The following is a 26655-nucleotide window of genomic DNA, read 5'->3' as shown; positions in this document are numbered from 1 at the left end:
CAAAATTCCCCAGTAGCAGATACCACTGGACAGTTTAACCAGGACAATAACAAACTAAAAATAAATAAATAAACCTTCCTATTTCTTCGTCCTGTATTACTGAGCTCAGGATTCCAAATGAGAAGAAGAGAGTCTGATAATCCAAACATTCAGAGGTGCAGGTCACATGTCTGCACTTTTGGTATACTGAGGCAGAGGAAAGGCCTGGCTGAGAAAGTCACCAGAAAACCTTCCTCATCCACTTCCTAGTAAGGGGGTGGGCTTGGGATTTTTTTTTTTTTTTAAGAGTTTTCTTTTTTTTTTTTTTTTTAAGATTTTATTTATTTGAGAGAGAGAGAATGAGAGATAGCACGAGAGGGAAGAGGGTCAGAAGGAGAAGCAGACTCCCCGCTGAGCAGGGAGCCCGATGCAGGACTCGATCCCGGGACTCCAGGATCATGACCTGAGCCGAAGGCAGTCGTCTAACCAACTGAGCCACCCAGGCGCCCCTGGGCTTGGGATTTATTGACCAATAAGACCATGAACAGTGGAAGCAATTTTGCTGTTGAGAAGGTGAACTTGTTCCTGTGAATTAAAAGAAAAAAATGTCCACTACACTATCCATAGTTATTACTTGAATGTTGTCAAACAGCATTAATTTCCCTTCAACAACGTCTTAGGACAGCAAATGCTATTAGCAAAGGAATACACCTCAGTCACAGAAGAGAGATATGAAATGAAGCCAGAAAATATGGTGGATAAGCAAATGGGCCCTGAACATCTTGTAAACCTCTGACATTTCAAAAAAAAAGGTATTTAAATTTAAAAAAAAAAGAATGTCTTAAACTTAATTGAAATTGTCCATTTGGTAACCTACAGCCATGAGACAATTATTTTCACACTGCAATATAAAAATCACTTAATTACCTTGTGAGATGCACTTTTTTCATCATATGCATAAGAACCTTTGTTGTTTGCTCATTTTCTGAGTTTTCTAATTTAAGCCCCAAATCACTTATTAATTCCTATGCATACTGAATTTAAATATGAAGTACATTAAACAAGCATAAATATTTCATATAAATAAAATGAAAATCCAGTTTTATACCCAGTTTACTGTTATCCTACATAATTAACATGAACCAGAATAGGAAATAAGAACTAATCATATCCCTGCATGATGCAGGGATACATCTAAAAGCTTAGACAAGTTATGGATACCATTCTACATCCCACCCCAAACACATCACTCAGACCTTACATTGTTAAATTTGAAAGATCCATCTGAATTCAATCTGATGTCATCCTGGCCCTTTAAAATCTTATAATGGCTTTCTATGGTCTAAAGGATATGGCCCAATTTTCTCTTACTCCCCAAGTTGTCTCACATGCTAAAGATGCTACTTCACACAATTCTATGATACACAAATCACATTCACAACTAATGCACTTCTCCTCTGCCCAATTCTTGGGGCATCATTCTCATTCTAGCCTATGAAATTGTATAATGCAAGGACTCTGCTGCCATACTCCCACATCCCTAAGGTGCACTGATACCCAGCTCTTTGACATTCTCTGACAACACTATTTTCTCTCATGAGCCATAATACTGTGCCCACTGTATCTCTTTCTTAAGTGTTCTTTCCAAACCCAACTTTAACTGCTGTCCATCTTTCCACTTTATCTCAATTATCAATTCTTCCCCATAATCTCTATGCAACTGGCACCATAATATCCCATATCATGTTGTAATCTGAACTTTCATACTAAACAAAAAGCTTCTTGAAAGCATATTTAACATGTCTTTCCATACACACACACACACACACACACACACACACACACACACACACACAAGAAGTTTATCCTTAAAACTGGGTATTATGCTGAGCGAAATAAGTCAATCAGAGAAAGACATGTATCATATGATCTCGCTGATATGAGGAATTCTTAATCTCAGGAAACAAACTGAGGGTTGCTGGAGTGGTGGGGGGTGGGAGGGATGGGGTGGCTGGGTGATAGATATTGGGGAGGGTATGTGCTACGGTGAGCACTGTGAATTGTGTAAGACTGTTGAATCACAGACCTGTACCTCTGAAACAAATAATACATTATATGTTAAAAATAAAGAAGAAGATAGTAGGAAGGGAAAAATGAAGGGGGGGAAATCAGAGGGGGAGACGAACCATGAGAGACTATGGACTCAGAAACAAACTGAGGGTTCTAGAGGGGAGGGGGGTAGGGGGATGGGTTAGCCCTGTGATGGGCATTAAAGAGGGTACGTAATGAATGGAGTACTGGGTGTTATACACAAACAGTGAATCATGGAACACTACATCAAAAACTAACGATGTAATGCATGGTGATTAACATAACATAATAAAATTAAAAAAAACTGGATATGCAGAAATTCACTAAAGGCTCATCAATTACATCAAAGGGTAAAATGGTAGATACTGCACTCGAGGTTCCTAATCCCAGCATAAGCAAAAATGGCTTGAGATAGTCCACCATGAAGGGCTTCAAAAAGAACATGATGAGAACATATTCCTAAGAAATGAAAAAGCTTCCCTACAATGATTTCATTGTCTATCCCATTCATGTTGACCATATTCTACCTGAATTTGAGTGTGTGTGTGTGTGTGTGTGTGTGTGTGTGTGTGTGTGTGTGTGTGAGAGAGAGAGAGAGAGAGATACAGAGACAGAGAGAGAGAGAGAGAGAGAGAGAAATATCTACCCTACTAGATTCTGACCATCCTTTGGCCAAACTTTACTGTACCTATCTTTATTCCTATAGTATTGGGTCCTTAATATACAATTAAGCATGCTGAGTATATACTTCATACTTAGGCCTAGTAGCAGGTAACCAGTTAGTTTAGTTAGTTAAGAATATGATGTAAATCAATGGCTATCAATCTTTATGTGAATACACCTGCTAAAATGAAGATCCTGATACAGTAGGTCAGAATGGCAACCAGAGGATTTCTCACAAGTTCCCAGGAAATGCCAATCTATGGAGTACAATGGTTATCAAGGTCTTGGGCAAACTTCCCCTATGAATGATATTCTGTTCTGAACTATAGACAGTATACTTAGACTCCATACATAGGCCCTGCTAGAATGGATGTTCTTAGTCAATGAGAAATAAGTATATAACATTGAGGATCAATAGAAAACTCAAATAATTGATGGACAATTCATTATGTATTTTCAGATATAAGGGAAACAGCCCCTCACTCCCTTAACCTACTCAGCCAGATAATTCTAGTAATTGGAAATGGTGTAATCTATCAATTTAAACATGTTTCTATACTTCTTTCTAACATCGGAAAGCCTAAGAAGGCAAAAATGGCAGAAATTCCATCCTTTCCATTCCAAAGTGTATCCTTTCAGACTTTCACAAATACTTGGTCTGGTGCTCTGAAAAATCACTTAAAAACTGTAGTACATAATGCATTTGGGGAATAACCTAAAGACAGAAAATACTAGGGCATTAATGATTAGAAGCCTGCAGTCAGGCTAATTTCCATAACAAAGCCACAACTTAGATTCTACAGGATATAAGTAATGGATGGAAATCTGTCAAGGAATTAAGATTCTGATGTGAATTAGTTTAGTAGATAGCAGGGAGAAAATGTAAATCACAGTGGAAGCCAGTAAATAAGTTCTTATTTGTATGTGTTAAAAAAAAAAAGAAACATAAAAGTAATTAAGAAATCTAAGTAATAATGTTAAATGATTAATTATAAACAAAACAATATAAAAGTATTACTTGATTTCCATAAAACACACACTAAACATACATACAAGGAGGAAGGAGAGAAACGTTCAAAACAAACTTACTAACAGTGTTTCATTCTTTAAAGGTTATACAAATAGGAAGTAAAATAACAGTAACTTGTTTCTCTTCAAATAAGTAAAACTCCTTCATTATAGGCATATTAATAATACACCAGTCATTATGTTACATTTGCTAAGTTTTGAAATACAAAGCACCCATAAAGAAGCTGCTATTCTCCAGAAGAAACAGAAATTCATTTCTCAGTAATGTCACTATTATAAATAAAAAAAAATGTATAAATCTTTTGAAAAATTTCAATCATATTTGACTGAAAGCAACTTGAAACATTTTTATATTTCTACTCTATCACATGTCAGCATTTCCCTTTGCAACATGGCAAGACAGACTGTAGCTGAAGTAAAAAGAATACAGATGAGAGGGAGAGCCTATTGGGTAATTCATTCTTTTTAATAAACAAGACTCTTAACAATAGCCAAAACCATTTCTCCAAAATGAAATTTCGAATAGTGCTAATCACATTTCAGTTCTGAAACACTGGCTCTCTATAATAGTCAACCATAAAACAACACTATGGAAATGCTGCCTTCCTGTTTCTACACAGCCAAGAGAGATCACAATTATCTATCCATGGATAAAGACACAGGAACAAACATAAATCACTTTATTGAGTATTTTAAAAGAATGACATTTCAAGCTCATAAATTATAACTTTCACGTTTCATCAACATAGGTATCATATTGAATAAATATATGAAAAGAATAGGATCATAATAATAAACTCGGCATTTTAAGGAATGGTCTAATTATGTGCTCAGCACTAGGCTATGTGTATATATGATTAATTAATTTTAGTCTTCACAACCCTGCAACGATATCCCCATTATACAGGTAGGAAAATAAAGCTAGGAGAGGTCATATAGCTTACACTAATATTTGAATCATCAAATCATTCTGAATCACCAAGTATACCTATTGCCTCTCTTTTACATCATATAAAATAGTGTATTCCATCTGCAGAGACTGAATCCTAACCTAAAATACAGAATTCATCTTTTGGGATGTGCATTATATTATGTTCCTTTTCTTAAGAATTAATCTTAATAAGGCACCTGGCTGGCTCAACCGCGTGCAACTCTTGATCTCGGGATTGTGAGTCTAAGCCCCACGGTGGGTACAGGGATCACTTAAAAACAAAATCTTAAAAAACAAACAAGAAAAAGAGTTAACCTTAATATGCTGATTTAAGGAGCTACATTATAAGAAAACTACTAAAATTTGTAAAAGTTTATTAATTCAGAAGACTGCTGCTCTAAATAACTAATATTTTAAAAAACAGTGTTTATTTCAGTTATAGCACAGAATATAAACTACAATATGCTGGTAAATCGCGATTAATAAGAGTGAGTAGAGTTATTGGAACTATGAATTCATGATAACTCCATATTACGTAGTACATATACAGATGTTACCACCACCTTAATAATATCTGGAATTGTTGCAGTGTCTTGAATTCTGACCATTAGGTTCAAAAAAGAAAATGGAGGGGAAACACTAGGAATTTTAAGCAAGAATCTACTAACTGGTGAGTGAAACCTAGAAATGTGCTAAAGAAAATAAAAGGGAGTGACTTCATACAGTAAAGACCTTGTGCTTAGAGTACAGACTTTTGGACGAAGTTTATTGTACCGCAGGTAAGACAGTCAACATTCCACAAAACAGCAATCTTCACAAATGTGATTCTGCTGCAAAGCAGATCACCAACCCATGTGACAATGTTATCAAAGCAGGAATTTTCTATTTCTACTGTACTGCAGTAACACTTTACCTCTCAGTTCCTCAGTCAGGATGTAGGAAAAGGTGAAACTGAGAACAGAGAAAATGTGAAACACCCATACTATTCTCTCACCAAAAAAAAAAAAAAAAAAAAAGTCTGTTGGTGTGGAGAGGGGATTGGGGGGTGTAGGTAAGGAGAAAAAAAGAAAAGGTCCTTCAGAGCCTCTTTCAGAATCTACTCAAACTATTCAATATACTTTGAATGGCTTGTATATTTCATTATTCTGGTTCACAAACAGTAAGAAACAGCAAATAGAAAAGGCTAGTTCACTAAAGCAAGGAATCAAATATGACCATCAAAAGGCATCAGAAAGCAGACAGAGGTACCCACATCTCAGCTGCACTTGATGGGATCCTGTTACACAGTCAAGTATAACATTAAGTATTTCAACAAATATATAAAGCATCCATGTGTACTATGTTCTGTATAAACTGCACAGATTATAGTATAAGGCTAATTTGCTTAGTGCTTAGAATGTGCCACGAACACTGTACTAGTCTTAAACAATTATCACTTAATGTTCACAGCATCTCTATAAGATAGGCACATTCAACTTCACAGATTTTAAACCCTTAGGGAGGGTTAAGAATGTTCAAGATCACACAGCTGGTAAGTGACAGAACAAATCTAGGTCTGTCTGAATCAAAGGCTCATGTTCTACTCTAAACTACTATTCTATGTTCATCATGGTGATCCTGTGTCATCAAGAAGTAAATCATATTCAGCCACCTGTTTAAAGGGTAAAATAATATTTTTACACAGATTCCCATTTAAATAAACTATTGTTAAAGACAAACTTCTATTTACAATTACTTAGTTCCAAGAATTCTAAATAATCATGTTTGTGTTATATTTTTTACTAAGAATTCGAAATGTGACCTGGGCGCCTGGGTGGTTCAATTAGTTAAGCGGCCGACTCTTGATTTCGGCTCAGGTCATAATCTTGGGGACTAGAGATGTAGCCCCACTTTGGGCTCCATGCTCAGCAGGGAGTCTGCTTGAGATTCTCTCTCCCTCTCTCTCTCTCATTCTGCCCCTATCCCTCCACTCTCTCTCTCTCAATTTGTCTCTCTCTCTCCCAAATAAATAAATCTTTAAAAAAAAAGAAATGTGACCTAGGTAAACATTTTCTTTTTAAGGATGTCATTCACCTAATTAAATGCAGTAAAAGTAGTCCTTGGACTTGTAAATAATTTGCTAATCTGTGAGAAGTCTAGAATCAATAGCTAGCTAACAGCTAATCAAATGAGTCACTAAAGGCAAAAAATATTCATATTTATATTTCATAATTGAAGAGCAATCATAATACAGATGAAAATACAAATTTGTACAAATGAAAATGATGGCAATGTGCCTAGAATCAAGCCTCATAAAACATATTTGAGGATTTGAGTCATGTCATTCTTTTTTTCACTTTTCTTCTCCTCCAAACTGGACCTATCTCAGCATAAGCACCCTTGTAACACCTGTCCTCAATGGAAATTTCCACAACAAACCTAAAAGGCATAGGCAACATGAATTATCAAAATTTCTATTAGGACACTTGTGAAAGGTACAAATTTATTTTTTTTAAAGATTTTATTCATTTATTTGAGAGACAGAGAATGAGAGAGAGAGAGAGCACATGAGAGGGGGGAGGGTCAGAGGACGAAGTAGACGCCCTGCCAAGTAGGGAGCCTGATGCAGGACTCGATCCCAGGACTCCAGGAACATGACCTGAGCTGAAGGCAGTCACTTAACCAACTGAGCCACCCAGGCGCCCAAAAGGTACAAATTTTTACACACAAAAGTTCAACTGAAAGGTGGAGAGGATATTTTACTATGGTATAAACAAAAGAGACTTCTGTATGCATTTTTTTAAAACCTCAAGATCATTATGGAATCAGCAGTGCTTCTGCTATCCTAACCCTCATTTTCTCATGAACCAAACTCCCTTCCCAGAATTGCAGCATTTTGATTTAATAGTGATAAGTACATATTTTAAGTGTTATGAGCTGAAATTGACCCTGTCCAAATATGGAAAATATTTTCTCTTTCCAAACCATGCAAATTGCTGACCCTGGCTTTATATAAGCCAGGAAAAATAAAACCTTGTCTAAAAAGGAACTCCTCTCACAGCTAATTCCTGCTTTTTTAAGTTTTAAGCACCAAAAAAAAAAATCTTTCTGAAATATTTCCTAATTACTCTCACTGACTTGTTTGTTCCACAAACTCCTGGTAATATCATTAATGCTCAATGGACATGTATTTTATGAGCTTAATTGTATCTTTGATGTCTATCATGTTTTAGACAAGAGATATCCAAATATGAGTATCATCGATCAATTAAAATCTGTTTATTGGAGCTTACAAGGATTTAGAAACTAAAATAAATACTTTGCAAGCAGTAGTCCACATAATCTTCATAAAACTCTTGTGCCTTCAAAAACAGACACATAGATCAATGGAACAGAATAGAGAGCCCAGAAATGGACGCTCAACTCTATGGTCAACTCATCTTTGACAAAGCAGGGAAAAATGTCCGATGGAAAAAAGACAGTCTCTTCAACAAATGGTGTTGGGAAAATTGGACAGCCACATGCAGAAGAATAAAACTGGACCATTTCCTTACACCACACACAAAATTAGACTCAAAATGGTTGAAAGACCTAAACGTGAGACAGGAGTCCATCCAAATCCTAAAGGAAAACACAGGTAGCAACATCTTCGACCTCAGCCACAGCAACTTCTTCCTAGAACCATCGCCAAAGGCAAGGGAAACAAGGGCAAAAATGAACTATTGGGACTTCATCAAGATAAAAAGCTTTTGCACAGCAAAAGAAACAGTCCACAAAACCAAAAGACAACCGACAGAATGGGAGAAGATATTTGCAAATGACATATCAGATAAAGGGCTAGTATCCAAAATCTACAAAGAACTTATCAAACTCAACACCCAAAGAACAAATGATCCAATCAAGAAATGGGCAGAAGACATGAACAGACATTTTTCCAAAGAAGACATCCAAATGGCCAACAGACACATGAAAAAGTGCTCAACATCGCTCGGCATCAGGGAAATCCAAATCAAAACCTCAATGAGATAGCACCTCACACCAGTCAGAATGGCTAAAATTAACAAGTCAGGAAACGACAGATGTTGGCAGGGATGCAGAGAAAGGGGAACCCTCCTACACTGTTGGTGGGAATGCAAGCTGGTGCAGCCACGCTGGAAAACAGTATGGAGGTTCCTCAAAAAGTTGAAAATAGAGCTACCATACGACCCAGCAATTGCCCTACTGGGTATTTACCCCAAAGATACAAATGTAGGGATCCGAAGGGGTACGTGCACCCCAATGTTTATAGCGGCAATGTCCACAATAGCCAAACTGTGGAAAGAGCCAAGATGTCCATCGACAGATGAATGGATAAAGAAGAAGTGGTATATATACACAATGGAATATTATGCAGCCATCAAAAGGAATGAGATCTTGCCATTTGCAACGACGTGGATGGAACTGGAGGGTGTTATGCTGAGTGAAATAAGTCAATCAGAGAAAGACATGTATCATATGACCTCACTGATATGAGGAATTCTTAATCTCAGGAAACAAACTGAGGACTGCTGGAGTGGTGGGGGGTGGGAGGGATGGGGTGGCTGGGTGATAGACATTGGGGAGGGTATGTGCTAGGGTGAGCACTGTGAATTGTGCAAAACTGTTGAATCACAGATCTATACCTCTGCAACAAATAATACAATATATATTTAAAAAAAGAAGAAGAAGAAGATAGCAGGAGGGTATGAATGAAGAGGGGGAAATCGGAGGGGGAGACGAACCATGAGAGATGATGGACTCCAAAAAACAAACTGAGGGTTCTAGAGGGGAGGGGGGTGGGAGGATGGGTTAGCCCAGTGATGGGTATTAAAGAGGGCATGTTCTGCATGGAGCACTGGGTATTATACGCAAACAATGAATCATGGAACAGTACATCAAAAACTAATGACGTAATGTATGGTGATTAACATAACAACAAAAATTTAAAAAAAAAACTCTCGTGCCTTTAGGTACTATTCATTTTTTAAGACTGTCCATCAAACTAAGTGATTTAGCTTATTACATCTTTTAATTATCTGAACAACCCTACAAAATGCATATCATCCCATTATGCAGCTCATGAAACTGAAACCTAGAAAAGGTAGGTAAATGACATAATTACACAGATAGTGTAAAATGGATTTAGGACTGGTGAGAAATCTGTCTGACTCCAAATTTCAAGCCCTTATCCATTGTCTCAAGGAACTCTCATGGTACTGAGTGACATGCAAAATAACATTACAATGTACTAGGTAGGGAAATAAATGTCTCAATTTGCCCAGGACCTTACCGGTTTTAACACTGAATGTCCAAGATCTTAGGAAACCCTCAGTCTTGGGAAAACTGAGAGGGTTGATCACCTTCATGATAGGTGTTATATCAGTGGCATGGAAAAAAAAAAATACAATAGGAGTCCGTACAGAAAAGGTTATCATTATGTCTGAATAATATTGAAAGAGGGTTAACAGAATGGCAATTGAGTTGAGCATTATGCAAACTGTAATAAACATTGTGAAGAAAGATGACAAGAGTAGACCAGACACAAAGGCAATGAAAACAAAGGCATGCAAAAAAAATCACTTGGCAGGTTCCAGGGTGGGCACCTAGACTGCAGACCCGTAAAGGGGAAAACAACAGCAAAGTGTAAATGGAAAGGAAAACATCATTTAGGACGGATCAAAGTAAATCTTACAAAAGGAAATTAAGCATGAGGATGTGGTTTTAACTTCCACCCCCCTCCACAGCTCTACAGAGATAGGCTCTGAAGAAATGAGGGCTTTCACTTTGTGATTTAGTGATGACTATATATGCCTTGGTAGGGGGATGCCAAGTGATTCCTGACTGGGAGTCTTGACTTATTACAAGCAGCAAAAGATCTCACTTCTCTACAGTCCTTCTCACTGTGCCCTACGCCCTTTCTAGAAACAATTACTGTGGATATGGAGAGCCAATACTCTTTCTTAAGTAGCAGAGCATGTTTCAATCCTTAAACAGGAAATAGAGTTTCACCCAGACCATAAGCACTAAGAATGGGATAGTACCAGATGATGGAATACTCTTGAGCACTAAAAAGAAATGAGAGAGAGGGCGATATGAATAGGCAGAATACAGAGAACTGTTAGGGCAGTGAAAATACTCTGTATGATATTATAATGATGGATATATGTCATCATACATGTATTTGTCCAAACCCATAGAAGTATAACACCAACGGTGAATCTTAAGGTAAACTATGAACTTAGGGTTATTATGATGTGTTGATGTAGGTTCATCCTGGGTAAAATATGTACCACTCTGGTAAGTAATGTTGATAATGTCTGGGAGCAGGAGTATATGGGGAATCTCTGTACTGCCCTCTAAATCTTGTTGTAAATCAGAAACTGCTCTTAAAAAATAAAATAACTAATGATGTATTAAATGTATTGAATTTGAATTTAAAAAAATAAGGTCTTGACCACAGAGTTGAGGGTCCATTTCTGGGCTCCCTATTCTGTTCCATTGATCTATGTGTCTGTTTTTGTGCCAGTACCATACTGTCTTGATGATTACAGCTTTGTAATAGAGCTTGAAGTCTGGAATTGTGATATGGGGAGATGAGTTAGCCTGGTGATGAGTATTAAAGAGGGCACATGTTGAATGGAGCACTGGGTGTTATATGCAAACAATGAATCATGGGGGCACCTGGGTGGCTCAGTCGTTAAGCATCTGCCTTCGGCTCAGGTCGTGACCTCAGGGTCCTGGGATCGAGCCCCACATTGGGCTGTCTGCTCAGCAGGAAGCTTGCTTCTCCCTTTCCCTCTCTGCTTGTGTTCCCTCTCTTGCTGTCTCTCTATGTCAAATAAATAAATAAAAAATCTTTTAAAAAAATGAATCATGGAACACTACATCAAAAACTAATGATGTAATGTATGGTGATTAGCATAACATAATAAAATAAAAAAAAATAAGGTCTTAAGGAACACTTGGGTGGCTCACTTGGTTAAGCATCCAACTCCCGGTTTAGGCTCAGATCATGATCTCAGGGTTGTGAGATCAAGCCCCACTTCAGGATCTCCACTCAGGGCAGAGTCTGCTGGAGATTCTCTCTCTCTCCCTCCCCCTCTGCTCCTACCCCCCCAACGCACAAAATAAATAAATAAATAAAGTCCTAAAACAAACAAATAGTAGAATGGGAGAGTAAAAAGGACCAACATTAAAAAGAAGAAAGGGACTAGACATTTACCAGGCAAATAACCTACACACTTACACATACACCACACACAGACACAGACACACTCCTTTCTCTATACCTAAAGAGGAAAATAGAGAATTGGCTGGCAATCTCACATTCCTTTATTAGAAATCTGCAACTGACCATTTATTGAAAAATCTACTAGTTATTCAATATACCTGTTTTCTGGGAACTCAGTGTGACTCCATTTCTTCCCTTCCCTTACAAAGAGGAATGGCCAAGGAAGAGAGTTCTGCCCAGGGAAATGGGGGCAGAAGCCATGACAACCAGAGGGGGGCGGAGCAAGATGGTGGAGAAGTATGAGACCTGGATTTCGTCTGGTCTCAGACACTCAGCTGAATAGGGATCAAACGATTCTGAACACCTATGAACTCAACAGGAGATCCAAGAAGAGAATAGCAACAACTCTCTGAACAGAGAAGCGACCACTTACTGGAAGGTAGAACGTGTGGAGAAGTGAATCCGAGGCGATATTCGGGAGGATAGATGGCGGGGGAGGGGGCCTCTGCCAATTCTGGCAAGTGACAGAGCCACGGAGCACAAAATCAGAACTTTTAGAAGTCGGCTCCGCTGAGGGATGTCGCTCCAGTGGCTAAGCGGGGGGTGGAACCCTCGCGGGACAGTGTGGTCTCAGGACCCTTGGGGTCACAGAAAGACCGGGGGTGTATGAGTGCAGCAGAGCTCCCCGGTATTGGAGCGGGAAAGCCAGCTGCAGAGACCGAGCAGAGGCGCAGGCTCTCAGCTCGGGGTTGCCATAAACTCTGATCCACGGCCCAGTCAGGCCACTGCTCCTCCAGCAGGGACCCAACAAGCAGCAGAGCCAGGGAGACTCCCCTTCCTTCCCAGGGAGGAGCGGTGCGGGAGCGCACCACAGGGATCTGCTGGGTTTGGAGACTTCACATGGGCGCGGGTGCTAGAGACAGAAACGCTTGGTCACAAGCCGGGTGAGCACAGAGTGCAGCCAGAGACTGGGGAGACAGGAGTGATTGACTGCTTTTCTCTGGGGGCGCACTGAGGAGCGGGGACCCGAGTTCTCAGCTCCTCCGGGCGGAAAGTAGGAGGCCACCATTTTCACTCTGGTCCTCCAAAGCTGTATGGAGAGCATGCAGGGAACAAAAGCTCCAGAGAGCAAACCCGAGCAGCTTGCTTAGCCCAGACTGACAAGGGTGGGGCAATTCCGCCTCCGGCAAAGACATTTGGGAAGCACGGCAACAGTCCCCTCCCACAGAAGATCAGTACAAACAGCCAGCAAGCCAAGACCAAGTTTACCGATCAAGGAGAACAGGAGAACTCCAGCGCTAAGGGAATACTGCACATAGAATTCATGTTTTTTTTTTACCGTGATTCATTAGTTTTTCAAAGTTAATTTTCTTCACTGTTTTTTTTAATTTTCCTTTTGCCCTTTTTCAACCAACATCATATCAATCCCTTTTTTAAAAAAAACATTTTTTATTTTTCATATTTAGAGTCATAATTTATCCCTTCATAGTAGTTACCCTTATTTTTGGCATATATATATAAGTTGCTCTCTTTAAAATTTTGAGATACAGTTTCTTTAACAGATCAAAATACACCCTAAATCACTAGTATATGGATTTGTTCTAGTCTCCTGCCTGTTCACATTCTCTCCCCTTTTTTAGTCTTTTCTTTTTTTTTCAAATCTTCTTTCTTTTTTCAAACAACTTATTATTTATCAATTCCGTTTATAAAATCTTTTATAATTTACTTCTTAACAGTCATCTTCCATCCATTCATTGTACCAACCCTTATTTTGTACATATATAAGTCTTTCCTCCTTTAAAATTTTAGGGGGCACTTTCTTCTAACAGACGAAAATACGCCCAAAATCTAGTGTGTGGCACTGATCTATGCACTAGCCTGATCATATTTGATCATATTCTGTTTTTTTTGTTTTGATCTATTTTTGCTTGTTTTTATCTTTTCCTTGTTCATTTTTTTCTCTCTCTTCTTCCTTTCTTTCCCTTTCTTTTCCCCTGGTTTCAGGTCTTTTCTGATTTCTATAGAGTATATTTGCTGGGGACGTTGTTAACCCTTTAGCATTTGGTTCTCTCATCCATCTATTCTCCTCTGGACAAACCGACAAGATGAAAAAAATCACCTCAGCAAAAAGAACAAGAGGTAGTACCATCTGCCAGGGACCTACTAAATACGGACATTAGTACAATGTTGGACCTAGAGTTCAGAATCATGACTTTAAAGATACTAGCTGGGCTTGAAAAAAGCGTGGAAGTTATTAGAGAAACCCTTTCTGGAGAAATAAAAGAACTAAAATCTAACCAAGTCAAAATCAAAAAGGCTATTAATGAGGTGCAATCAAAAATGGGGGCACTAATTGCTATGATAAATGAGGCAGAAGAGAGAATCAGCGATATAGAAGACCAAATGATGGAAAATAAAGAGGCTGAGAAAAAGAAAGATAAACAACTACTGGATCACGAGGGCAGAATTCGAGAGATAAGCGATACCATAAGACAAAACAACATTACAATAATTGGGATCCCAGAAGAAGAAGAAAGAGAGAGAGGGGCAGAAGGTATATTGGAGCAAATTATAGCAGAGAACTTCCCTAATGTGGGGAAGGAAACAGGCATCAAAATCCAGGAGGCACAGAGAACCCCTCTCAAAATCAAGAAAAATAGGTCAAAACCCCGACACCTAATAGTAAAACTTACGAGTCTCAGAGACAGAGAAAATCCTGAAAGCAGCTCGGGAGAAGAGATATGTAACCTACAATGGTAGAAACATTAGATCGGCAATAGACCTATCCACAGAGACCTGGCAGGCCAGAAAGGACTGGCATGGTATCTTCAGAGCACTAAACGAGAAAAATATGCAGCCAAGAATACTATATCCAGCTAGGATATCACTGAAAATAGAAGGAGAGATAAAAAGCTTCCAGGACAAACAACACTAAAGGAATTTGCAAACACAAAACCAGCCCTCCAAGAAATATTGAAAGGGGTCCTCTAAGCAAAGAGAGAGCCTAAAAGCAGCATAGATCAGAAAGGAACACAGGCAATATACAGTAACAGTCACCTCGCAGTCAATACAATGGCACTAAATTCATACCTTTCAATAGTTACCCTGAATGTAAATAGGCTAAATGCCCCAATCAAAAGACACAGGCTATCAGATTGGATTAAAAAACAGGACCCATCGATATGCTATCTGCAAGAGACACATTTTAGACCCAAAGACACCCCCAGATTGAAAGTGAGGGGGTGGAAACCATTTACCATGCCAATGGACACCAAAAGAAAGCTGGGGTGGCAATCCTGATATCAGACAAATTAGATTTTAAAACAAAGAGTGTAATAAGAGATGAAGAAGGACACTATATCCTAAATAAAGGGTCTATCCAACAAGATCTAACAATTGTAAATATCCATGCCCCTAACATGGGAGCAGCCAATTATATAAGGCAATTAATAACAAAAGCAAAGAGACACATTGACACAATACAATAAAAGTGGGGGACTTTATCACCCCCCTGACTAAAATGGACATATCATCTAAGCAAAAGATCAACAAGGAAATAAAGACTTTAAATGAAACACTGGACCAAATGGACTTCACAGACATATTCAGAACATTCCATCCCAAGGCAACGGAATACACGTTCTTCTCTAGTGCCCATGGAACATTCTCCAGAATGGATCACATCCTTGGTCACAAATCAGGTCTCAACCGGTACCAAAAGATTGGGATTATTCCCTGCATATTTTCAGACCACAATTCTTTGAAACTAGAACTCAATCACAAGAGGAAAGTCGGAAAGAACTCAAATACATGGAGGCTAAAGAGCATCCTACTAAAGAATGTATGGGTCAACCAGGAAATTAAAGAAGAATTAAAGAAATTCATGGAAACCAGAGAAAATGAAAACACAACTGTTCAAAATCTTTGGGATACAGCAAAGGCAGTCCTGGGAGGAGAGTATATAGCAATACAAGCCTTTCTCAAGAAACAAGAAGGGTCTCAAATACACAACATAACCCTACACCTAAGGGAGCTAGAGAAAAAACAGCAAATAAAGCCTAAACCCAGCAGGAGAAGAGAAATCATAAAGATCAGAGCAGAAATCAATGAAATAGAAACAAAAAGAACAGTAGAACTGATCGGGGCGCCTGGGTGGCTCAGTTGGTTAAGCGACTGCCTTCGGCTCAGGTCATGATCCTGGAGTCCCGGGATCGAGTCCCACATCGGGCTCCCTGCTCAGCAGGGAGTCTGCATCTCTCTCTGACCCTCTTCCCTCTTGTGCTCTCTGTCTCTCATTCTCTCCCTCTCAAATACATAAATAAAATATTTAAAAAAAAAAAAGAACAGTAGAACAGATCAACGAAACTAGGAGCTGGTTTTTGAAAGAATTAACAAAATTGATAAACCCCTGGCCAGACTTATCAAAAAGAAAAGAGAAATGACCCAAATCAACAAAATCATGAATGAAAGAGGAGAGATCACAAACAACACCAAAGAAATACAAACAATTAAGAGAACATATTAGGGGCAACTCTATGCCAGCAATTTAGATAACCTGGAAGAAATGGATGCATTCCTAGAGATGTATCAACTACCAAAATTGAACCAGGAAGAAATAGAAAACCTGAACAGACCTACAACCACTAAGGAAATTGAAGCAGTCATCAAAAATCTCCCAACAAACAAAAGCCCAGGGCCAGATGGCTTCCCAGGGAAATTCCACCAAACATTTCAAGAATAATTAATACCTATTCTCCTGAAACTGTTCCAAAAAATAGAAATGGAAGGAAAACTTCCAAACTCTTTTTATGAGGCCACCATTACCTTGATCCCAAAACCAGACAAAGATCCCATCAAAAAGGAGAATTACAGCCCAATATCCTTGATGAACATGGATGCAAAAATTCTCACCAAAATACTAGCCAATAGGATCCAACAGTACATTAAAAGGATTATTCACCATAACCAAGTGGGATTTATCCCAGGGCTGCAAGGTTGGTTCAACATCCGCAAATCAATCAACGTGATACAATACATTAACAAAGGAAAGAACAAGAATCATAATGTCCTCTCAATAGATGCAGAAAAGGCATTTGACAAAGTACAGCATCCTTTCTTGATCAAAACTCTTCAGAGTATAGGGATAGAGGGTACATACCTCAATATCATAAAAGCCATCTATGAAAAACCTACAGCGAATATCATTCTCAACGGGGAAAAGCTGAGAGCTTTTCCCCTAAGGTCAGGAACGCGGCAGGGATGTCCACTCTCACCACTGCTATTCAACATAGTATTAGAAGTCCTAGCCACAGCAATCGGACAACAAAAAGAAATCAAAGGCATCCAAATCAGCAAAGAGGAAGTCAAACTCTCACTCTTTGCAGATGATATGAGACTGTATGTGGAAAACACAAAAGACTCCACCCCAAAACTGCTAGAACTCATACAGGAATTCAGTAAAGTAGCAGGCTATAAAATCAATGCACAGAAATCAGTGGTATTCCTATACACCAACAACAAGACAGAAGAGAGACAAATCAAGGAGTCGATCCCATTTACAATTGCACCCAAAACCATAAGATACCTAGGAATAAATTTAACCAAAAAGGCAAAGGATCTGTACTCAGAAAACTATAAAATACTCATGAAAGAAATTGAAGAAGACACAAAGAAATGGAAAAATGTTCCATGCTCATGGACTGGAAGAACAAAGATTGTGAAGATGTCAATGCTACCTAGAGCAATCTACACATTCAATGCAATCCCCATCAAAATAACATCCACTTTTTTCAAAGAAATGGAACAAATAATCCTAACATTTGTATGGAACCAGAAGAGACCCCCAATAGCCAGAGGAATATTGAAAAAGAAAAGCAAAGCTGGCGGCATCACAATTCCAGACTTCAAGCTCTACTACAAAGTTGACATCATCAAGACAGTATGGTACTGGCACAAAAACATATACATAGATCAATAGAACAGAATAGAAAATCCAGAAATGGACCCTCAACTCTATGGTCAACTCATCTTTGTCAAAGCAGGAAAGAATGTCCAATGGAAAAAAGACAGTCTCTTCAACAAATGGTGTTGGGAAAGTTGGACAGCCACATGCAGAAGAATGAAACTGGACCATTTCCTTACACCACCAAAAAATAGACTGCAAATGGTTGAAAGACCTAAACGTGAGACAGGAGTCCATCAAAATCCTAAAGAGAACACAGGTAGCAACCTCTTCGACCTCAGCCCAGCAACTTCTTCCTAGAAACATTGCCAAAGGCAAGGGAAGCCAGGGCAAAAATGAACTTTTGGGATTTCATCAAGATAAAAAGCTTTTTCACAGCAAAAGAAACAGTACACAAAACCAAAAGACAGCCGACAGAATGGGAGAAAATATTTGCAAATGACATATCAGATAAAGGGCTAGTATCCAAAATCTATAAAGAACTTATCAAACTCAACACCCAAAGAACAAATAATCCAATCAAGAAATGGGCAGAAGACATGAACAGACATTTTTCCAAAGAAGACATCCAAATGGCCAACAGACACATGAGAAAGTGCTCAACATCGCTCGGCATCAGGGAAATCCAAATCAAAACCTCAATGAGATAGCACCTCACACCAGTCAGAATGGCTAAAATTAACAAGTCAGGAAACGACAGATGTTGGCTGGGATGCGGAGAAAGGGGAACCCTCCTACACTGTTGGTGAGAATGCAAGCTGGTGCAACCACTCTGGAAAACAGTATGGAGGTTCCTCAAAAAGTTGAAAATAGAGCTACCGTACAATCCAGCAATTGCACTACCTGGTATTTACCACAAAGATACAAATGTAGGGATCCGAAGGGGTACATGCACCCCAATGTTTATAGCAGCAATGTCCACAATAGCCACAATAGTCCACAATAGACTCTGGAAAGAGTCAAGATGTCCATCGACAGATGAATGGATGAAGAAGAAGTGGTATATATACACAATGGAATATTATGCAGCCATCAAAAGGAATGAGAGCTTGCCATTTGCAACGATGTGGATGGAACTGGAGGGTGTTATGCTGAGTGAAATAAGTCAATCAGAGAAAGACATGTGTCATATGACCTCACTGATATGAGGAATTCTTAATCTCAGGAAACAAACTGAGGGTTGCTGGAGTAGTGGGGGGTGGGAGGGATGGGGTGGCTGGGTGATGGACATTGGGTAGGGTATATGCTATGGTGAGCGCTGTGAATTGTACAAGACTGTTGAATCACAGATCTGTACTTCTGAAACTAATAATGCAATATATGTTAAGAAAAAAAAAAAAGAAGAAGATAGCAGGAGGGGAAGAATGAAGGGGAGTCAGTCAGAGGGGGAGACGAACCATGAGAGATGATAGACTCTGAAAAACAAACAGGGGGAGCCTGGTTCACTCAGTGTGTTGGGCGACTGCCTTTGGCTCAGGTCATGATCCTGGAGTTCAAGGATCGAGTCCTGCATCGGGCTCCCTGCTCGGCAGGGAGTCTGCTTCTCCCTCTGACCCTCCCCCATCTCATGCTCTCTCTATCTCATTCCCTCTCTCAAATAAATAAATAAAATATTAAAAAAAAAGAAAGAAAAAAGAAAAACAAACCGAGGGTTCTAGTGGGGAGGGGTTAGCCTGGTGATGGGTATTAAAGAGGGCACGTTCTGTGTGGAGCACTGGGTGTTATGCACAAACAATGAATCATGGAACACTACATCAAAAACTAATGATGTAATGTATAGTGATTAACATAACAATAAAAAATTTTTTAAAATCAATTAAAAATAAAAGAAGCCATGACAACCACTCCCATTGTGGGCCTATAAAAACCTCCTGTGAAATGTGTCAGGAGATTTCTCTCCTCACACCCCATTACATTGTCTGCACAAGGAGAACCCTAGGGACTCAGGAGAGGATGAAGCCAGGAGAGGGTAAGGAACCTGATTCCTCAAATGACCCCATGGGAAGCCATTCAGTCAGGAACTATGCTGTGGGTATTGAACTAACCCACATGAGCAAGAAGTAGGAAGCATTTTAAGTCACTGAAAATTTAGAGTTTACCTGTTACAGCAGCTAGAGTTAGCTTTTCATTAGGTCCTTTGGGACTCTGCTCACTGGGCGTCTGAAAATATGATAGTAAGCAACTTTAAACCTTTCTTTCTACCCCATTAAATCATAAAAAGGAACTTACACACACACACACACACACACACACACACACACACACACACACATAAATGGCATGGGTGGGTGTGAGGAAATTTGGAAGCAAGGTAAACTTAGGAAAAATTAAAGGATATTTCTTAAAACAAAAGGTTTAGGGAAAGTTAGGAGGAAATAAACAGGGTCTTCTGGGAAAGAGGTGACTGATAAGTATACAAGTATATCTGCCCACCTACATGGTGAGAACATATGTGTCATTAATTCTTTGGGAAGATGCCACAAATAAATACTGAACAAGAAGAAAAAAATGACTTGAAATACTGGAAAATGAACCGTGTTGGCAAAAAGTAGTCTCACTATTAACCACCCCACATTTCTACTGCAGCTATTTGGAACCAAAAGTGTAAGAGGTATTTTTGCAAAGGACAAATACACAGGAAAGGAGAGAAAAAGCAGAATTTCTAATATAAGTGGGACAAGATAACAGGATAAGACCAAAAGGGATCATTTTCTTTTCCAGGATGCTAGGATTATTGGTAGAGGTCCCTTTAGTCATGCAGTAAATACTCAAAAAAGTTTTGCAAAGCTGAAAGAACAAGAGAAGAGTTTTCTTTCTTGGGAGCTGGGGATGTTGATGAAAAACAATGCTTTTGATCAAAAGGAAGGTCAGAGGAGAATATTTTAGCTGTGAATTTGCCAGAAAGAATATTTGCTTAGGCTAAGAAGCGAACAGGAATTTATCTTTACATACTGCAGCATAAAAATGGCAGCCAAGATTTCCCACAATGAAAGCCTAAGAGAAAGGCTATAATTCAGGGCCTAGACTCTGATGATTTGTTTATCAGAAGATGAAAAAGCATTGTAGTGGAGAGTCTTACTTTAAATACCTGCTCCAAGTAATTATTCAAGATAAACCTGTATCATATCTAATTATATTCCATTATATTTTAGATTAGACATAATCTTTTTTTCTTCTTTGGGATTTTTTAATTCTCCTCCACCTTTTTCATATAGACAAAAAGAAAATGTCGTCCAATGGCTATAATAAGAAAAGTATTGAGGCGAGAATAAACAAGTAGTATAATGAAGCTGTTAAGAAAGTCAACTCTAGAGCCAGAGAAATGGTTCAAATCCTAGCTCTGCCACTTACTGGCTATGTTGAACAAATGGCTTAATTTCTCTAAGCCAAGTTTTCCTTATTTATACAACATAGACAATACCTATCTGGGAGGGCAAAGTGCTTAGAAAAGTATTTCCTTATAACTGCCGGGTTTTTTTTTCTGCCAGGGGTTGGGGGAAGGAAAGGTAATTAACATTTACTGAAAATGGAAGAAATATCACACAGAGTAATAGAGTGTCAGAAATGCTGGCTGTTCCCCCAACTGTTTCTCCTACTTTCTGGAAACACTGCTATACTATATTCCCCAGCCTCCCTTATAGCAAGATCTATCTACATGCATTTGAGTTCTGGCCAATGGAATGAAAGCAAAAGTGATATGTATGGTTTGCAAGTCTGAGCAATTAACATTTCCAAGTCTTTTTCCTTCCAATGCCCTGATGCATGCAGATGAGCATGGTGACCCTGCTGAAGAAGACTAGAGGTCTTGGAGGAATGCGAAGTTATGGAACTATCCTGTCCAGTATCATGAATGTAAGCGGTAGGGCCATATCCAGGTTAATCTTCTGCAAGGTTTTTGTTCTTTCCACCCTTCACAAAATACTGTAACATGGAAAATGTCTTTATTTTCCTCACTCTTCCTGGTTTCCTCACTTTTTAACCACTGGAACTTCAGTCTTTAAGTTAAAACTTCATTTTTTTTCTTCTGTATATCTAATTTGGGAGATCCAGGATGACCCCTATATCACATTCATCTCTTCTGCCTCATTCCGTCCACATATGTGTTCATGACCAGGAAAGAGTGCTCTTAACCCATCTGTTACAGGAGACACAGATTACTAGCAGCTTTCCAATTAGCCACCATATCAAAGATGGTGAATGGCAAAGCCAGAGGTAAGAAAAGAAAGGTAAAAACCCCACAAACCATCAGTGATTTCCAAAGTGGGGTATACACCCGAGGGGCAATGCAAAGCAAATCACTGGAATCCATAAAAATATTAGAACTTCTGTTTCATAATTTTTGCTTTATTTATCCCTTAGCTTTTTGCTGTATATATTTTACAAGTAGTAATATCAACATAGTAGTATATATGTATAACAATAAATTTTAGTGAGTATAGCCAAATTTTCTTCTGATAGTATATAATAGAAAAAATAAATAAAGACTGATAAATCTAGGTAATAAATCTGGGCTCCCTCACAAGACTTAAGATACTGTGTTATGGAAAAATGAAAACAACAAAACTTACCACATCTGTGTATACAGACATCTCCCTGCTTAACATATGAAATAGACTAATTCAATTAAAATCATATAAAAGCATGCTTTCACAAAAGATGAAATTCTTTAAATTAAAACTAATGTATTTTATATCTATGTCTTTGACTACAACAAGAAGAATCCAACAAGTTAAACTTGGCAGAAAATTTGGAACTATAAAGGGGAGTTTTCTGCTGAGAAGCTTAATTATTCAGGTTACCTTTATTTTTTAAGAAATAAATTGAAGTAACAGATGTCCTGTGTGCCTTTCAGAAGAAACCTTGTAGCCAAAAGATTTAGTGCTTAGAGGGAAAATAATTAGAAGACCTACTTCTGAATAAGAAGAAGAAAGAGAACTAGGTAAAATAAACGGATGATTAAAAAAGCTAACATTATTTGAAAGGCTTTCTCTCTATTTACTGTTAATGTCCCACCGATATGAAATGACCATGGAAAGAGATGCTGAGTTGACTCAAGAAGACAAAGTGACCCAAGTTAAAGGAACTAAAAACTGTTTTCATAAAGGCTGTCAAAAGAAAATCTGCTTCTGCTGAAATTTCCATATGGCTCTGACCTGCACCCTTGAACAATAGGTCTTTTCTCTTATTAGTCTTAGCCTCCAATTTAAAAAAGGTCAGTTTTTCCATGTTCTCCTCCAACCTGACAGGGTCCACACTGGAAAATAATGAGGCTTATCATCGTGATCTCTTCTTATCAATCCAGAGCAGCTGAAGTTGGTTTAAACAAACAAAAAAAATCAATAGCATTTTATAACGTGGCAAAAATGATATTCCCATGGAACTTGTTTTTGATTCTTAGCAATCTAACACTCCCACCACCCATTGTGGAGATCCACATAAGTCTTGAATGAAATCAAGATGAAAATAGCAAGAATAAAGTTACGGATGAAATATGAATTTTCTCATAAATGCCACAAAAATCACCTCGAGGTGATTGTGTCTCCATGACACAATGTTCTTTTTCACCCAATTGAGTAGAGACAGAGAGAACAAACTTGCTAATCGGCCGGAATGTAAATGCTTCTGCGGGGACATGCCTGCTGGAAATCTACCCCACTCCCTAAAGGACATACACCTCAAAATACAAAAATAAAAGCACATTCCAAATTATTTCTGTAAGTGTCCAAACAAATCAACTATGTGGAATTATTCTTTGAAATATCCAGCTCCCATCACAGTAAGCTGCAGATGCTTCCCATGCAATTAAAAGACAGTTATTCAGACAAACATGTCCCCGCCCCTATGTTGATTTCAGTAGGAAAACTAGAAAAAAGTTCCAAGAGCTTTCCTCCCAGGAGCTTCTCCTTGCAAACAAACCTCCAACACACCCCAAGATCCACCACCCCACCTCCACGCAGACCACCCACCCAAAGTGATCAGTCACACTGATTCGCCCTATACTACCTCCGCAAACCTTTTTGCTACAAATCTGGAGACCCCAGCCAGCAACCAACCTCCTTAGTTTCGCTTAGCGCGAAGCAGCCTCCTTGCTGGGAATCCGCTGTGCTGCAAAATGTTCTCATGCATCAGACTCCCTGACTGTTTCAGAAAGACTGAGCAGCCCACGTCCTCTTACCCTCACTTCCACACCTTTCATAAATAATAGAATATATATACACGAATCACAAAAAGAGAAAATGCAGGCAGGTTTTGAGCCCTCCTTTCCAGAAGGAGAGTGCGAGCTGGTGTCTGCGGGGTGCCTGGCGCACATCTCCTTGATATCTGGGTCCGAGGAGGAGACAAGGCAACTGTCTTTGCCATGCAAAAGAAACTGCAAATCCCCCCAAGTTACTGGAGATTATTACACCATCCCTACAAGTTCCCTGGGCAGAGCCTGGGTATACCTGGTACGTGTCACAAGAGCGGGGATCTGGATTCGCCGCTGTACCCCCAGCGTTTAGCACGGAGCCTGGCACACAGTGGGCACCACCAAAATCAGTGTCTGTTCCAACAGGGCTCCTTCCACCACCGCTACCGGCTCCTGCGCCCTTAGATCCTAAATCCCTTCAAACACCAGCCCAAGTTCCCCTTTCTCTTCCGTGGGCTCCACAGCTGGGCAATCGGAGCCCCGGGGTATCAACATCAGAAGGAAACTCTCGCCAGCGCGCACGGAGAGGGGGCAATAGCCTGAACCAGTTGGAGGAGGTGATTTTAACGATTCCTGGAGCATTACGCGCTCCAGGCTACTTGTTCTGTGGCTGCCTTGCAGCGCAACAAACTTATTTTCTGACTAAAAAGAAGGGTCGCCGTGGGGTGAAGGTGGCGTCGTCGGTGCCCTGCCTCCTCGCGGGTTCAGGGCGCTCAGTTCCAGCTGCGCCGACCCCGCCGGGCTGCCAGGCTCAAGGCAGTACGGCCCACAGACCCCTTCCAGCCCTGCAGGAGTGGGAGCCCCAAGTAGCCCCCTTTTACTCCGCAGCCTCCGAGGACCATGCTCTTTCCCAAAATCCGACAGCCGGAGCGCCCGGGGCAGCACGCGCCCAGACTGGAGCGGACCCTGCCAGCTCGCGCCTCACTTACCTCAGCACCTGAGCTCGGCGCCCGCTACAGCCTCCCAGCAAACGGCGTCGACACAGCCCGAGGGTCCCGCGGTAGTGGCGAAAGCTTCCTACTTGCGACCAATCCTGGTGTTGAACCCCGTGCTGTGTCTGGTGCCGCGCTCTCCTCCCTCCCAGCGCTCGCGGCAGCTCAAAAAACCCGGCGCGGCAGAGTTCAGGCAGCCGGCTCCTCAGCCTCGAGGAGGCGGAGACGCGTGAAGAGAAACGCGGGGCGGGCGGGAGCCGGCGCGCAGCCGGGCTGAGCATGCTCAGTGCGCGGCGGGAGGAGGTGCCCGCCCGGGTGCAGCACCTGCCCGGCCCTGCCCGGGAGAGAAGGTCCCCAGCCCCTGCGCGCAAAACTGGGGAAGGGTGCCTCACCTGAACCCGAAGCACCCGAAGACAACCCGTGCCGGTGTAGAGGATGTGCCGCTTATCGATGGGGAATATACAGCAGCGATGCCGCCTTCCTTTGCAACCCGAGTATAGGGGCACAAGGAGGCTCGAACTGTGCGGTACCCAAACCTCTGGCCTCTGTATACGGGGAATTCGAGGAACCTTGAAGGCGCCCTACGCAGGGAAACAAATGCTTCTGCTTTGGGGCTGAGAATTGCGGGCTACAGGAGAGTGTGGGTGGGGGGACAACAGTGAACTTGAGAAGCCGGAAGAGGGGGCTTTTGGAAGGTTTTACCTACTTGTCCTTAGGCGAAGGACAATGGCCAGACAGGCAGCGTTTTCGACCTGGACTCTCTCAAACAGTGTGCTTTCAAGCTGGAATGTGTGTGTGGGAAAGGAAACGATTGAGATGAAATCTGTACAAGGATCAATCTGTGGTGTGTGGAGGGGGAGGCGCACATTGAAAGCTTTGTTATTCAAAGCATGTGCTTTGGAAAATGACGTTACCATGATCTTTCTACAGTGTGAATCTACTGTCTTTTTGCAGAAATGGCTGTCTTCGTCCCCAACTCCAAACCTCAGAGTAACCGTAGAGATTGGCAACAATGTCCCAGCCCCTCACAAACCCTGTGCAAAGTGAGTCTGACAGAGGAAAGTCAGCCGGGTCGAATTCATTGGCATGCATTTCCAGCAACCCCAAGTGAAGCCCAGGCTCCTCTCAAGGGAAAAAGCCCCAAGGGCTTTGCTGAACCCCAGTCTTCCTGTGCGTTGTTCAGCAGTTCAGAGCTACATAAACAGCTTCTGACCATTTCCACAATCATGTAAACATACACTGACATCTCCATTATGTGGAAAAGATGTTAACTGGAAAACTATTTTTAAACTACTGTAGTAAGCAACCAACTCCTACAAATACATGCAGCTGCCTTGTTCACACAGTTTTATGTTCTTTGTTTTTTTATTCCTATTCAGGCAGTGGGCAAATTCAGAAGTGTGTTGTGTATTGTGTGGTCAAAATTTTCACCACTTGAAATTCCATGGCTTTCCTTGTTGCTGAGATTAATGCTAAAGAAAGGAGTTTTTGCTATTGTTCCCCAGATTTCTTGCTGGCTTAAACTTGGAGAGAGGTTTTAAGTCTCCCTCCCCCTACCCACCTGGTGTATTTCTCTAATACAGGCACTTTCCCAAAACGGGAATGTTGGTAATGCAAGAATTTTCCGTGGTAAATAACTAGTTAAGATGAAAT

At 40.3% G+C, this 26655-nt stretch overlaps 1 protein-coding gene across 2 annotated transcripts in view; it reads right to left on the bottom strand.

The window, feature by feature from the left end:
- The window catches only part of CNTN4 (contactin 4), a 987359-nt gene extending 962207 nt beyond the window's left edge, over window positions 1-25152 (bottom strand). For both annotated transcript variants that reach the window (XM_027586928.2, XM_027586926.2), the window contains exon 1: window positions 25000-25152. The gene's annotated coding sequence lies outside the window, so the exon portion shown is untranslated. The remainder of the gene's footprint in view (window positions 1-24999) is intronic.
- Between the last annotated feature and the right edge of the window lie 1503 nt (window positions 25153-26655).

The sequence above is a fragment of the Zalophus californianus genome, chromosome 1 (genome assembly GCF_009762305.2).
Source record: "Zalophus californianus isolate mZalCal1 chromosome 1, mZalCal1.pri.v2, whole genome shotgun sequence".
Classification (NCBI taxonomy): Eukaryota; Metazoa; Chordata; class Mammalia; order Carnivora; family Otariidae; genus Zalophus; species Zalophus californianus.
This window is presented reverse-complemented; position numbering and strand designations above follow the sequence as displayed.